A 14,465-nucleotide genomic window follows, 5' to 3' on the forward strand; every position below is an offset into this window, starting at 1 on the left:
TCTATCTATCTATCTATCTATCTATCTATCTATCTATCTATCTATCTCTAGCCTTGGTAGTAATCTCATGAGTTCAAGAGGTCCAGAGCTTTTGGGTCAAAGTACTGCTTGCCAAGTAGGAAGTGACCTCTGAAACAAGTTTTCAAAGGAGAAGATTAGACCAAATAATGGCTTGGTTGGCCAGAAGATATGAGCATTGAGTGAGTTGCTCGAATAATGAAGGCTAGAAGGAAAGGCAAAAATCCTGTTGACAAGACCATAAAGTATTTCACATTTATCATTTTGAGTGTTGAATTTATAAGAATATATAATGAGTTATAGTTTACTGTATTGCAATGGTAATGGGATTTGAAGATCTTCCATGCTCCTTGTATTGGCAAGCAAACAGGTACTTAGCACCTTGTTTCAAGTTCATGATTGTATCGAGTATTAAGATCCAGAACTTGTGAATCCCACAGTGGGATGAACTTGCTGATGTAACAGGAAGGGGCAGAATAGGGAGAAGCTAATACCATATATAAGGAAAAGCCTAAGCTAGAGAGCCAGAACTTCTTCTGAGAGTCAAATTGAGAGCTTCTGAGAGCCAGCCAGAGCTGCTGGAAATGAGAACTTCTGGGAGCTGGAACTGCTGGAAAAAGGCAGCATGGAGGCAGAGGAGCTACCATGAGTGAGGAGAGCAGGATCCTTGCTTGAGGGAGCCTGTTTTGTTTTGAAGCCCTGGGAATGTGGGTGTTTGCTGCATTAGCTATATGTACCAACTTTGTGGTTACTGTAATGACTTTGACTTTCTGGTTTTGGGACTAGGTTTTTCTGGTATTTGAATAAATGCTTTGGTTCTGTCCCCCATGTGGAGAGCCTGTTACATTTTGTGATTAATGACTACACCAGCATATTCATAGCTGCTGTGAGCTCTGTGAATATTGTGTTACTGGTACATGCATCCTGTTTTCAAAATTTATCAATAAGCTCTTTTGACAAAGACTTTTATGACAGAAGAAATAAACAGCTATCATATTTGGTCCACTTATACATTTAGTTTATGCTGTAAGGGGCTTTAAAAATACCTTCTAGGTGTTGAAAAAAATGCTTTTATGGGGAGATCCTAAACATAAACAAGACCTAAGATTTAAGAGATTTTCGGTGCTATTCTGGGGGTGGTATTGAGTAGAGATTGTAAGAAGAGCTTGGCTTTCCTCTCTTTGGGGCAAGAGTTCCCTAGAATTTTCCCTAGCCATCCAGAGCCCAAAGCTGGGTCCTGTTTGTGGGAGAAAGTTCCCTTGATAATAAACCCTTTAGGTTTATTTCTAGAAAACCATTCCTTGAAGGACATTGAAGGACAAGTCAGTGAAGAAAATTTGAGGACATGGGTAGAGCTGGTAATTTTAACCAGGAGAGATTTTCTTATTCACTATTACACACAGGGTTTGTCAGTCACCTCTGCTTTGTACATCTTTGAAAGGAAATAGGAACACAATGAAACACCCCTAAAAGGAAGATGGTTTTTAAACCAGAAAGAAATAGGAATCTGTTCCTGGAGTGAGATAGCTAATATAATGAAGGCAGTTTCCCCAGAAAAGATGACATCTATTACTGAGGTCCTATGGCTACCAGAGAAGAAAAGATGACATTCAGTGATGAAACCATAGAATGAAAGGTGAACAAGCCAACTCAAATTCACTTTAGGCTAGTAGTTTTAGACTCTGTGTATGGAATTTAAACAGAGACCTCAAGAGGAGGAGAGGGAAGTGCAGGATTGCATCACATAATTTATGCTCATTATTAGCTAAGTGTTGAAATTTAGAACCAAAAATTTCTAATAAATGAAAGCATTTGTCTCTGTTTTTGTGTGGTTTTGCATTTGCTTTTTTTCATATCCTGGTAAATGTTTGCTTTAAACAAATATTTTTCTTGTTTCTGATGAACTAATATAAAAATAGTTATGTTTTAAATTTTATTTTATGCCAACATCAGTAATGGAAGATGGTGGGGGTTGGGCAGTGGGGTGAGGAGCTCAGTGTCCTTTCATGCTTCCTGATTACCTTCATGACCTTGGGCAAGTCATTTACTGTCCTGGATCTCAGTTTTTTAATCTGAAAAAAAGAGGGGGGTTGGTCTGGAGAGTTTCTGAGATTCTTCTAGCTAGATGCATGATGTCAGCAGTGGTGGAAAACCTGAGAGCTGGTAGAGCTACTAGAAGGGACCATGGGAGGTACCGAGGTGTGGACAGATGATAATGGAGAACTAAAGAGGGCAGTCATTCCCCTTGAGTGTTTAAAATAAGTATTAAAGTCTTATAGGCCTTTAAGAAATGACAGTTACCTTCCTGGCTCTTTTTATGTCAGTCAGTCAACAAACATTTATTGTATCACGAGAAACTGAGTTCAAATGCAGCTTCAGACATTTACTAGTTGTGTGACCCTGGGCAAGTCATCTATCCTCTGCCTAAGTTTCCCTATCTCGAAGGACAGGGATAATAATAGCACCTACATCCCAGGACTGTTGTATCAAATATGGTAAGAATTCTAAATCACTTAGCACATCAGTTATGTGCCACATGCCTAGCTGAGTTTTGGGAATATAAAGAAAAGTGAAAATAGTGCCTCCTGTCAAGGAGCTCACAGTCTAATAGGAGAGACACTATGCAAATGACTATGTACAAACCATATACAAGACAAACTGGATGTAGGCATCCTGAAATCACTGCTTTATGCCTGGAAAATCAGCAAGTATCTAAATAAATATGCCAAATAGCTGAAATGATTTTGGATCTCCTTAATTGATTAATTAATGGATTAAATAAATAGATTTAATTAATAATTTCTTCTTATGAATTAATCTTCACACTCATTCTGAAATCCATTGGCCAGATCAAACAAGACAAAGAGATAGTTTCTATTAATTAATCATCATTGACAATTATACAACCCAAAATCCATGGGTGGTTCTATGAACTCAAATACTGAATAAGTTTGATCATTTTGATTCTAGAATCTACTCTGAGCAAAAAAAAAATCCTTTAAAATAATATGAGCATCAAAATTGCTTCATCAATCAAGATGTGATATATGACTGATTATAGAAATATTGATCTTTGATTTATATAAATACTAATTGATATACAAATTAAAATATTTGAAAGATCAAAGAGAACAAAGCATAAATTTAGCAGAAGACATTTGAATTTACTGAAATTATGTGTTGAAAACAACGATTTTGGGGGGTTCACAATCTTAATAATCTCCTGCATATGAAGCTATTCCCCATAATTAAATGTATTCACTTTGATGAGTCATTTAAAAATTAGTTGTGGTACAAAGGGGATTTGGTAAAAATGGACGCTATGCAAAAATGTAAATACGCTTTTGGTCACAATCAGGGGTGGGAAACCTATGCCCTCCAGGCCACATATGGCCCTCTTGGTCCCCAAGAACAGCCCTTTGACTGAATCTAAATTTCACAGAACAAATTCCCTTAACAAAAGGATTTGTTCTGTAAAAGTTGGTCTCAGTTAAAAGGCCTCACCCAAGGACCTAAAGGCCATATGGGGCCTGGAGGCCGCAGGTTCCTCACCGATAGTCTAAATTGTGAAAAAAGGTATTCAGAGGAGGGCAACCAGGATGGTAAAGGGCTTTGTGGCCCTTTCTTATGAGGATCTAGGAACCAGGGATGGAGAAGAGAAGAGTAGGGGGAGGAAAGGGATGTTATAGATGTTTTCAAGCATTGTATCTGAAAGACTGATAGTTGGAAATGGCATTAGACTTTTCCATTTGACCACAAAGGGCAAAGCCAAGCACTGGTGAGTAGGAGTTGGAAATAAATAAATTTAGACTTGATGCCAGGGGCAAAGCAAACGAGCAAACATCACTTCCTAGAGCTGACAGCTGTCCAAAGGTATGGTGGGCTGACTTATAGTGGCCGTGTGTTGTTTTTCATTACAGATCTTCAAGAAGAATTTCCATAATATTTGCCATGAGTATACTTAGGGGATTCTTTTTCATGTATGTTTTGGAGTCCATGGCCCCTGATGCCCCTTGCAACTTGAGTATTCTATGAGTATCAAAAAGTTTAATTGATCACTGTACTTAAGCATAAATAATACTTGCAAAAGTTAGGTTAAAAAGAGAAAGTCTATATGATTATAACTATGTACATATATAATATAGAAATAATATAATTTATAAATATATGATTATAAAATATATAAATTATAAGATATGAATATATAAATATGTGCCTATAAATATATAATTTCTCTATATAAATAGAAATATAATGTATAAAATATAAAATGTTTATAAATATATACTATATAAATTATAAAGATACGAATATAAAATATTTATAAATAAATACTATATAAATTATGAAGATGTGAATATGCAAATATATATTTAGAAATATGTAATATAAATCAAATATGCTTATGAACATATAAAATATTCTAGATATGCATTTTGTGCATGTGTCTTATTGTGTATCTTCTTTAGGAAGATATGTTCATGTGCAGCATGGCGTGATGGATGGTTAGAGAGCCAGTTCTGAAGCTACAGAGGCAGATTTCTACAGACTTCTGACAAATAATGGCCTTTAATCCATCCTTGACTGCCAAGAAGTCACTTAACTTCTCAGTGCCCAGTACAATTCTTTAAGACTCTGAGTTGCAGAAAGGGCAACAGTCTGTATTCATAAGGGGAGTTTTTTCACTTGCGAGTTCCCTTTGTGAATGAAACCACTGCTTCAGTCCCTATTTCTATGAAGACATGCATAAGATATAAGAGCTCTGAGCTTGGAAAAAATGAACTTTAATTGCATGTCACTTCAATATTGATATATCTGAAGTATTATTTTTATAGGCATCTTCATTCTATGCGATATTTTAATTGGATATTGTCTTGCTCTCAAAGGCCACTATATTTTGAAGTCACTGTACTCTTTATTTTAACAAGTATTATTACCATTCTGTGCAGAACACCACTCAAGCTATTAGGAGTGATCCATTATTTGGATAAAATATGATGTCTGTCCCCATGGACAAAGTGTTTTATATTCATATCTTTATATATCAGCCTTGATCCTCACACCTCTGTAGGCCCCTCAGTACCCTCTGCCCCTCTGATTGGATGGCTGAACAGCAGAGCAAAGAACTCTTCCCATAACCTCCATTTAAAGAGGTCTTCTAGGCCAGCAATTCTTCATTTTCTATCAATTGTACTCCTTGGACTGAACTCCACCTGAACCCATACAAGGTACCTTCTTCCCTTTGGTATCCTCTTTAGCTTCCTTTTGTGTGTTTCCCCCCATTAGATTGTAAGTGTTTTGAGGGCAGGGAATGCTATTTTTTTTCTTATTCATATCACCAGTGCTTTGCACAGTCTCTATTACTTAATAGTCACTTAATAAATATTTATTGACCGACTGAATTCGCTGTAATGCACAATACTGCATGATAAATTAATTAAAGAAGTGTTTTTTTTAAACATGGTCTGTGAGGCTACAAAAAATAAGGTGTGTCCTAGGAAGTTGAGAACAGGGATAGCTTCAGGGAGGAGGTAACATTTGTTTTTGGTTAGAAAGAATGTACAAGAATTAAACAGGTGAAGAGGAAGGGTATTTTGGATTCCTCTTTCAAGAAATCTAGCAGCTAAGAATGAGTGCTAAGGGATGGTAGCTCAAAGGAGTTAGAAGGGTCAAAGGAAGTTTTTTGTTTTGTTTTGTTCTGTTAGATTGGGGAAAGAGGAGGGCCATTATGGACTAGAACTTGAGAGAAGGCATATTGGAAAGGGACACTTTGAAAGAATGAAATTTAAAATGCATGAGAGAGGGATGACAAGTGAAAGGAAATGAAAGAGGAGGAGGCAGAAGGAAATTGGATGAATGGCAGGATGAAGAGATTAGACTTTGTGAGGAATTGGGACATTTCGTTTGCTATGGCCAAAAAGAAAGAAAACTGTGCGATGATGGTGAACAATTTTAAGCTATCAAGAAGGGCTAAGGGAATTCACAGAGGCTGGTGTCAATATCAGTAAAGCAGGAGACTACGTCATCTGCTGTGGGTGTGGGACTTGGGGGGTCCCCAATAGAAACACTCTCCTATCTGAGTTGATATTTTAAATGTTCAACAAAGACATCTTACTTATTCTTATGTATCTTTTCATTGGTTATCCCTGATGTCTTGGAATTCTCTCCATCCACATCTCAGCCAAAATCCACCTCCTGAATAAAGCTTTTCCTCCCCTCCTTAATGTTGGTGCCTTCCTTCTGATATCATCTTCACTTTATCCTGTCTATATCTTCTTTGCACATACTTGTTTGCAGGTTGTCTCCCTTGTTAGTAAACTCCTTGAGGGCAGGGGCTATTTGTTAATTGCCTTTCTTTGTATCTCTGGTGATTACTAGAGTTCCTGAAACACTTAATAATATTTGCTGAATTATTACTTATGTCGTGCTCTTAACTTGTGTTGCTTTTCCCCAGGATACCCTACTTTCACTTCTCTTCATAATCAACATTTATAATTGCAATATTAATACTTCAAGGTGTATCTCTTTAATGAAGCCCTCCTTGGTTCATCCTGCATTCAACCTTTGCTCCTCTGAACATCTGCAATATTTACTGCCTATTCCACCCATGACAGAACTTAACTTTTCATTTCCTCCTTCATTATGTATAAACGGTTCATGTGTGCAGTTCTCCAGTTAAATGTTAAGCTTCACAAATACAGAGATTATCCTTTGCATTCCTTTTGTAACCTCCACAGAACACCACTTTTGTAGATAATTACAAAAATAATAGCTGCATTTAATCTTATTTTCCTGCCTTAATGAATCAAATAACAAATTGGTTAATCATTTTCAGCCTGAAAGGTCAGGAAGCCCAACCGCTGAAGTGGAAAAGGGATGAGAGTCTGCATCAGTTGAGAGAGAACACATTAAAAGAGCTGCAGATTGGGAATAATTTGCCCTTACAACCCTTTAATTGAAAATGCCAATAGGAAATACGAGTCTCCTATTTCCTTCTTTCTTTCTATCCATTCACACCATGTATTTATTGCCATTGTAGTATAGCCTTAGACTAGACTGTTTTTCCATGTTCTCCTTGAACTGTGACTCACTTATGGGCAGGGTGAGAGTTATAAATGAAAGCAACAGAGATAACCTATGTCAGAACATCCAGATGCCTCTAAAGTAAATTCTGTAACTCCTGCCGAAGACATGTGAAATAGTCCTTTCTTCAATGGACAGAATCCCAATCTGATATTATTGGCTCCAAGATGCTATTCTGGTAGGAGTTTGTAAAATCTTGCACAGGGAAACAGCTCAGTGGTAATGACACTTGCTACTAGCTTGCTTTTATTATCAATCATACTGATAATTTGGCTTCAGTTTCTTCCAGTCATGTGTCATGCTTAATTCCATTTCCATGATTTTGCCAGCCTGACTTTTCTCTTCTATAATAAGTGCATGCCTTCTCTGTCATGACATTTTAGGACTTTTCCAAGGACTACTTTATAATTCTATTTTCTTTTGAAGGAACAATCTTATATTTCGTAATATGACTGATGTCAGAAACATGACACTTCCTTTAGTTGTTTTTTCAATAAGTATTTGATTTTTCTACATTGGCTTAAATTGCCTTACCATTTGTATTTGGGACAGTAAACTTTATTATTTGTTTGTATATATGCTATAACTGGTTGATGATAATTCCTAAGTTCAAAGAGATTTCACAAAGAAAATATGTGTGTGTATTTGTTCTTTGAAATGATTTTTGCCAGTCACTAAATCCTTTTCTATTCTTTCTTTATCCTTAGGCTCTTAGAATAATCTGAAGAGCCAATGAATACAACTTTACCATTTTTATTATTGACAATAAGGATACATCAACATATTAAGAGAGATCAGGATTTAGTAAGTCAGCAATTTGCTTAAAGGAACTTGCAAGCTATCTAATTCAGATACACATGATTCTGAACTTGGGCAGGTAAAGGTGAGGCAGGCAGTTACTGAACTTGGAAAGGCTGATGGAACAGATGGTTTTTTAGGTTCTTTAAAGGAGAAGAGCCAGGTGGGCAGATGCTTTGTAAAGGGGATGAGTAAGAGCTAGGGAAGGAAGCCTGGCTCTGATTGGATCACATGCAGGCTGAAAGGAGATATAGCCTAGAGAAATGTATTCTCTACTAAATCAACCTCATAGAATCATAATTATGCTGGAAATCCTGACCTTTCGTAAAATGGAAACTCATGTTGTTTCCTCAAACCCATGTTCTTGAAGAATATATGAAAGTAATTTATTATTATCTTTAATTAAAAAGTTAACCCCAAAATTAAGTCTTTAAAAAAAATTTTGCTAAGAATTTGCCTTCTCTTATATGTCTTCTACTGACTGACACTATGAGTGATAAAGCAAAGATTGGGAGTTTCCATCCAGTTCACATGGTACTTCCATATGAGTAACAAATCTCTAAATCTCAATAGTAGGAACTTGTTAAATTTCTAGTGGTCAGCAAAAAAGTATTACTTTGTTAAATACTTACATCTATATGTGTGTGTGTATATATATATATATGTATGTGTATACATGTATATATACGTATGTGTGTATGCACATACATATATCAATGAGCTTTGGAATATGTAATATATTTCATAGCTCATTTGACATACTTATGTAATATTATTATGTTTACTATTAAACATTATTATACTTAAATTATATATAACTTCAAAACTCATTGATTTCCCCTTCTCTTGCCCTCTGCTATTTGAACTTAGTAGGTTCCACAGTAGAATATTCAAAAAGAATATACTTAAAATGTCTTTTTCATTGAGCATTTAATTGAATTATGATACAGAAAAGAATAGAAGGTACCCTTGGGCACATCCTGGTTGGACTAGATAACCTCTTAGGTCCCCTTCAAATCCTCAAATTCTATGGTTCTTTATGGTGTTTAAAAATCTTTCTATAGACCATGAGTCATCTTGTATATGAAAACACTTTATTCCTCCTCCATTGAAGTTTCTTCTACTCCTTCCGACTCATGGTGGGTGAAATGGGATTAGGTGGGCATACCTCTTGTTCTTATCTCCCCATGCCTTTCTATTTCTAGACCTTTGTTCCTGACACCTTCTCTCAGAAATCTTTTTTTGAAGTCCATATAATCTGTTTATGCCCCTTCATTCTTCTTGTTATTGTTAGAAAATATCTGGAATATTCTCTATGACTTTAACACCTGGCATCCAATCTTTCTCCTCAAAATTATTCCTTGCCATTATCCTTGGTGATTATTTAAACACCATGGATTTTTAGGTGCTTAACCTCTTTGATTCCATTTCAGTACTAATAACCATAAACATGGTTGCATCTTCACCCAATCATATTGTTCCATTATCAATTTATTGGGTCTTCTCCCTACTTTCCCAGTCTACCAACTCATTTCAATTCTTTTCTGGCCCTTTGGTAAGTCATTTCAGTGCTCTCAAAAATATTTTAGATTTCAAATTTTCAAAGTTCTCAAACTTTTCCAAAGAGGCAGAACCTTTAGTTTAAACAAAACATGAAGAGAATCCTTGTAGAAAAACCCCTCTATAATTATTTACAATGCCTATTAATAAACACGTAAGATTCATTAAAAAAAAAGAATAAAAAAATTTCATTTTTTTCAGGGTTGTTGGTAGCAGTTAGAGATATATTATCTCAGATAATGTTGCCCCATGTCCTTCTGATGTACCTTGTTTAACAATTCTGAGTCTCCACTGACTCTCACTTTCCTGCTTAAAGTCCACTAAGCAGTGGTACTTCAGGGGGGATAGTAGCAAATTGTCATCCTGTACAGCAAACTCAAAGTTCATTTCTTTATCAGTAGTAAATACAGGATTTCTTTTTCCATTTAGGCATTTCTACTTTATAGGAAAGTTAATCCAACACATCAAAAGTAGAACTCATATTTTTGTCCCCCACTATCCAAACCCTGAATTCATCCTCATTTCTTTTCTATTCCCTAAACTCCCATATCCAATGACTGGTCGCGTCTTAATTCTGCTTTTTCTACAGGATCTTTATCACATCTGTCCCCTACCTGTTACCCTCAGAACCATTAGCCTAGTTCAGGTGCTCATCACCACTTATCTGGACTAATGCAATGCTCTACTGGTTGGATTCCTGGTCTCCTGTCATTCCCTTCTCCAATTCATCCTCCATTCTGTTGCTAAATTGATTTTCCTAAAACATAGGTATGGTCATATCACTCCCAAGCTCGAGAAAATTTAGTGGTTTCCTATTGCCTCTGGTACAAAATACAATCTTTTGTTTTAACATTGATTTTGTTGTTGTTGAAAGTAATTTCAGTTGTGCCTGACTCTTTTTGACCCCATTTGGAGTTTTACTGGCAAAGATACTGGAGTAGTTCACCATTTCCTTTTCCAGTTCATTTTACAGATGAGGAAACTGAGGCAAACAGGGTTAAGTGGCCTGCTCAGAGTCACACAACTAGTAAATGTCTGAGTCTGGATTTGAACTTATCTTACTGACTGCAGACCCAGTATTTTTGTTTTATTTTGACATATTATGTTCTTCTCAGAGATGTATGATCTTTAGGTTTTTTTTTTTTACACATCCTGTATTAGAGATTCATATGTTTTATTTGGGTGGTGAGCATATTTTCTTTTATTGTTATTGTTTTATTTCTTTTCTTCTAGGTTGTCCTTCACTTTTGTGTATTTGCATTCCCCATCTATTCTCTCATGTGTTTCTTTGTTGAGATTTGCCATTAGAGATTCCAGATTCTGCTCATGATTTTTTACTGTGCAGGTCATTATTCTACTCTCATAATTTTCATTTGTCTTTTAAACCATTCAGGAACAACATGTTATAGATCCACATTTTCCTCAAATTCTACACGGCCTCCCCTCTCTTCAAGTGCTGGGTCATTTTCCATTGTTTGCATTATTTGTTCACAGATGCTTGAACTTGTTTACTCACTCTAGAAGCCTTATTTCCTTCTCCTATTAATGCATTCTCTGTTGATTTACCTGTTTATGTTCAAAGTCTTTGTTTGAGTTTTCTTCTTCCTCAGCTTGTAAGTAATTTCTGTCTCCCCATCCCTCCTTTAACTTTTCCCTTTTGGAGAACTGATGCCAATTGGATGCTGGGCTCTTTTCCTCAGGCTTAGTGGAGTGCTGCAAAGCCCCCTATGTGTATGGCATAATGTCCCACCTCCCTCTCTTCCTCGGTTCTCTGGTCTGTTCAGAAAGCTACCATGTTGGTGTTTTGGATTTGATTTCCTTAGTTTTGGTCTCCAAATCTCTGTGAGGCAGCAGAAATACATCCTCTACTAAATCAATCTCACAGAATCATAATTATGCTGAAAACCCTAACCTTTAGTAAAATAGAAACCCATGTTGTTTCCTCAAACCCATGTTCTTGATGAATATATGAAAGTAATTTATGAACAACTCCATTTCAAGGTGAGACGTATGTCCTTTTCCTTTCTATCTGTTTTTCAGCTCCCTTGCAGAGATCTCTCGAAGCACAGAATGCTGTGCACCATGGAGACAGATGACTGTGGAGTGCTTAGTAAGCTTCTATAGCCTAGAGTGATGCTACTGTGCTAGGTAGCTGTCATAGGCAAACTTGAACAGTCTAGAGCTAGGAATGTCATAGCATAGGAAAGAGGGAGGGGAACTGAGGTGTGTCCTTGGGTCAGCTACTGATAGTGGCAAGTATGGTGGGGGAGGGAAGCTGAGTGAGCACAGAGTATCAGTTCATTTTTTAAACCTTTCTTTTGGATTCCAGGTGTCCTAGCCCAGGAAGACAGCTGAAGTTGCTTTATCTTTGGCACACAATTTCTGTTTTGTAAAGGTTTGTGAGGTTGCGGGATCACAGAAAATGTCCAGGCCTTCATCTTGTTGATCATGGGACCTGGATGTCATACCCATAAAAACTGGCAACTCATCTCCAATAGTTTCAGAGAGTTGCCTAATGATATTAAAAGATTAAATTATATGTCTTTTCACATCTAAATTCTTTTTAGGGAACTGAAAAGTAAGTGGGAGTAGAACCTTTTTTTTAAGGCTGCAGTTCAGTGATAATTAGATTGCATTCATGAGGGGCGGGGTGAGGAAAGAGGTGACATTAGACAATGAGAACACATTTGCAATTGATTGGCAGAAAAAAGAAATCTATGACTTAAGCCACCATTTTTGAACAGCAGGGTATTTGACAGGCTCCAACAATCAGGCCAGCAAAGTAGTTCAGTGTGAAGCAGTGAATAAATAATCATCAGAAACTATCTACATGCTAGAAAAGTAACCTTATGGGCACTGAAAAAAAATTATCAAAAAGATGTAAAGGAAGATTTGCTTTAATAATAATAACAAAGATAATTTTAAAACATTAAGTTTCAATTTGTTAAAAAGAGAAAATACTTATATGTAAGATTAATTTCTAAGAAGTATTAAACCATAAAAGTCATTGTGACCCAAGCTCTAGAAACTAATGAGAAACAGAATAGAAAAGATAGGAGTTTAGTGTTTGATTTAACTTGAATTTTCTGAACAATTAGAGATCCATAGGGCATTAAAGCCAGGGTTGGAAGGGCTCCTAGTGGACGTCCAATCTAAGTAGTTTGTTTTAGAAATGAAGAACTGAGACCTAGAGAGGTTAAATGCCTTGATGCAGCTATGGGATTTGAACCCTGGTTCTCTGCTTATGCTTCCTTGTCTGTACTTTTTCTAACCATTTAATATACTCAGAAAATCATGACCTCAGATTAGACATTTTGATCTTTCCATGTTGGAATTGAGGTCTTTTGTCAGGGTTTAGGCCTGAGGTGGAATGTTCTTTGCACTAAAGACAGGAAGGCAAGTAAATAACTCAGTAGGACCTCCTCCTGCTGCCATCACTGAGTGGTTTTAGGTAAGCAATTTTACATCTCTGTGCCTCTTCTAGGAAACTGTTGGGAAAGGTAAGAGTTATGCTGACTACCTCACCAAAGTGATTGAAAGATCAATCAAAGGAAGGGATGAAAATTGAGTTTATAGATCTCTCAGACGTTAGAGTCATTTTTAAACTTCTTTCCCCCTTTAGCCTCATATCTAACACATAAAGGCTGTTGTGCTGACCTCACTGTTGTATGTCTGTGAAAACTGAACAGTATACTAGTGCCATGCCAGGAACCACTTCCATTTGAATTGTATTGGGAAGGCTCTGAAGCTCAGTTGGCAGGGTAAGGTGCCAGTCACTGAGATCCTTTCCTGAGCTGAACTACCAGGCATTCAAAGTCTGCTGCAGAGTGCAACTCTGATGGGCTATTCAAGTGGTTCAAATGCCAAATGTATGTTTGACTGAGAGTCTATTTTATGGAGAACTCACACAAAGCAAGCACTCACATGGAAGTCAGAAGAAGTGATACAAGGACACCCTCAAGGTTTCCCTGAAGAACTTTGGAATGTGTTGTGTGACATGGGAGAAACTGGCCCAGCATGGTGTGACTGCATCACAGAAGGCACTCTGCTCTAGGAGTGAAGCAGAATTACAGTAGCTCAAAAGAAATATGAGATGCACCAATTTAAAGATATCTTTACTCCAAATACTCATTTGGACTATTTCTGCCTGGCCCGTGGCAAAGCCTTCCAAGCTTGTATGGGTCTGATAAGTCCCAATCAGACTGTACCTTGACTCTGACACAGCAATGTCATTTTGATCCTCTTTGAGAACAAAATACAACAACCAACAAACCAAGTCCTCCTTATCCCTTCTTGACAATGGATCTTGGGATCATTTTCACAGCCATGAAGCCCCATTCATCTCATTCCATCCCAGTTTCTATCACATCTAAATTACTGATAATAGCCTTCCAAAACCTGTATTCATGATTTACACATTTTTCTCCCTCATTTTAGCCTATAAAAGACTAGAATAAAAATCTTCATATGTCATATTTAAATACATCACTCTTCCTCTCAAAAGATCACAATGGCTCCCTCTTACCTAGCATTTTTAAATCCAAATTCCTCTTCTTCACATTAAGAATCCTTCATCACCTCTTTGGCATGCCTTTCAAGTTCTTCTCCAACTTGACTCCAACCTACTTTGTCAGACTTTTCTCAGATTGTATGTTTTCACAATTCTATAATGCAACCAAACATCACCATCTCACAAATTCATCCTCTCTTTTTTAAACCTATGCTTTTATTTATACCATGTGTGCTGTCTATAATTAATCATTAAGCAAAGAAATGAATAAGCATATATTAAGTGCTTACAATGAACCAGGCACTGCAGATACAGGATATAGAGATAAAATAAACATCCTCTGTTGTCTAGGAGCTTGCATTTTAACATAAAAAAAGGAGTAAACATAAATAGAAAGGATGTGTGTGTATAAGAGACAGAGGGAGATAGAGAGAGAAGAAGAAGGAGGAGGAAGAGGAGGAGGAGAAGAAAGAAGAAGAAGAAAGAAGGAAGAAGA

At 36.7% G+C, this 14,465-nt stretch overlaps 1 protein-coding gene and 1 long non-coding RNA gene across 2 annotated transcripts in view; one reads left to right on the forward strand and one right to left on the reverse strand.

Annotated features, from left to right (window-relative positions):
- The window catches only part of LOC138167003 (uncharacterized), a 152,869-nt gene that overhangs the window by 67,831 nt on the left and 70,573 nt on the right, over positions 1-14,465 (forward strand). The gene's annotated exons all lie outside the window — the stretch shown is intronic.
- Positions 1-14,465, reverse strand: part of NDST4 (N-deacetylase and N-sulfotransferase 4) — a 406,931-nt gene that overhangs the window by 41,942 nt on the left and 350,524 nt on the right. The window lies entirely within an intron of this gene.

Source organism: Petaurus breviceps, unplaced genomic scaffold (genome assembly GCF_028583685.1).
Source record: "Petaurus breviceps papuanus isolate PSGF00001 unplaced genomic scaffold, PetGlider_PUasm1.0 126, whole genome shotgun sequence".
NCBI lineage: Eukaryota > Metazoa > Chordata > Mammalia > Diprotodontia > Petauridae > Petaurus > Petaurus breviceps.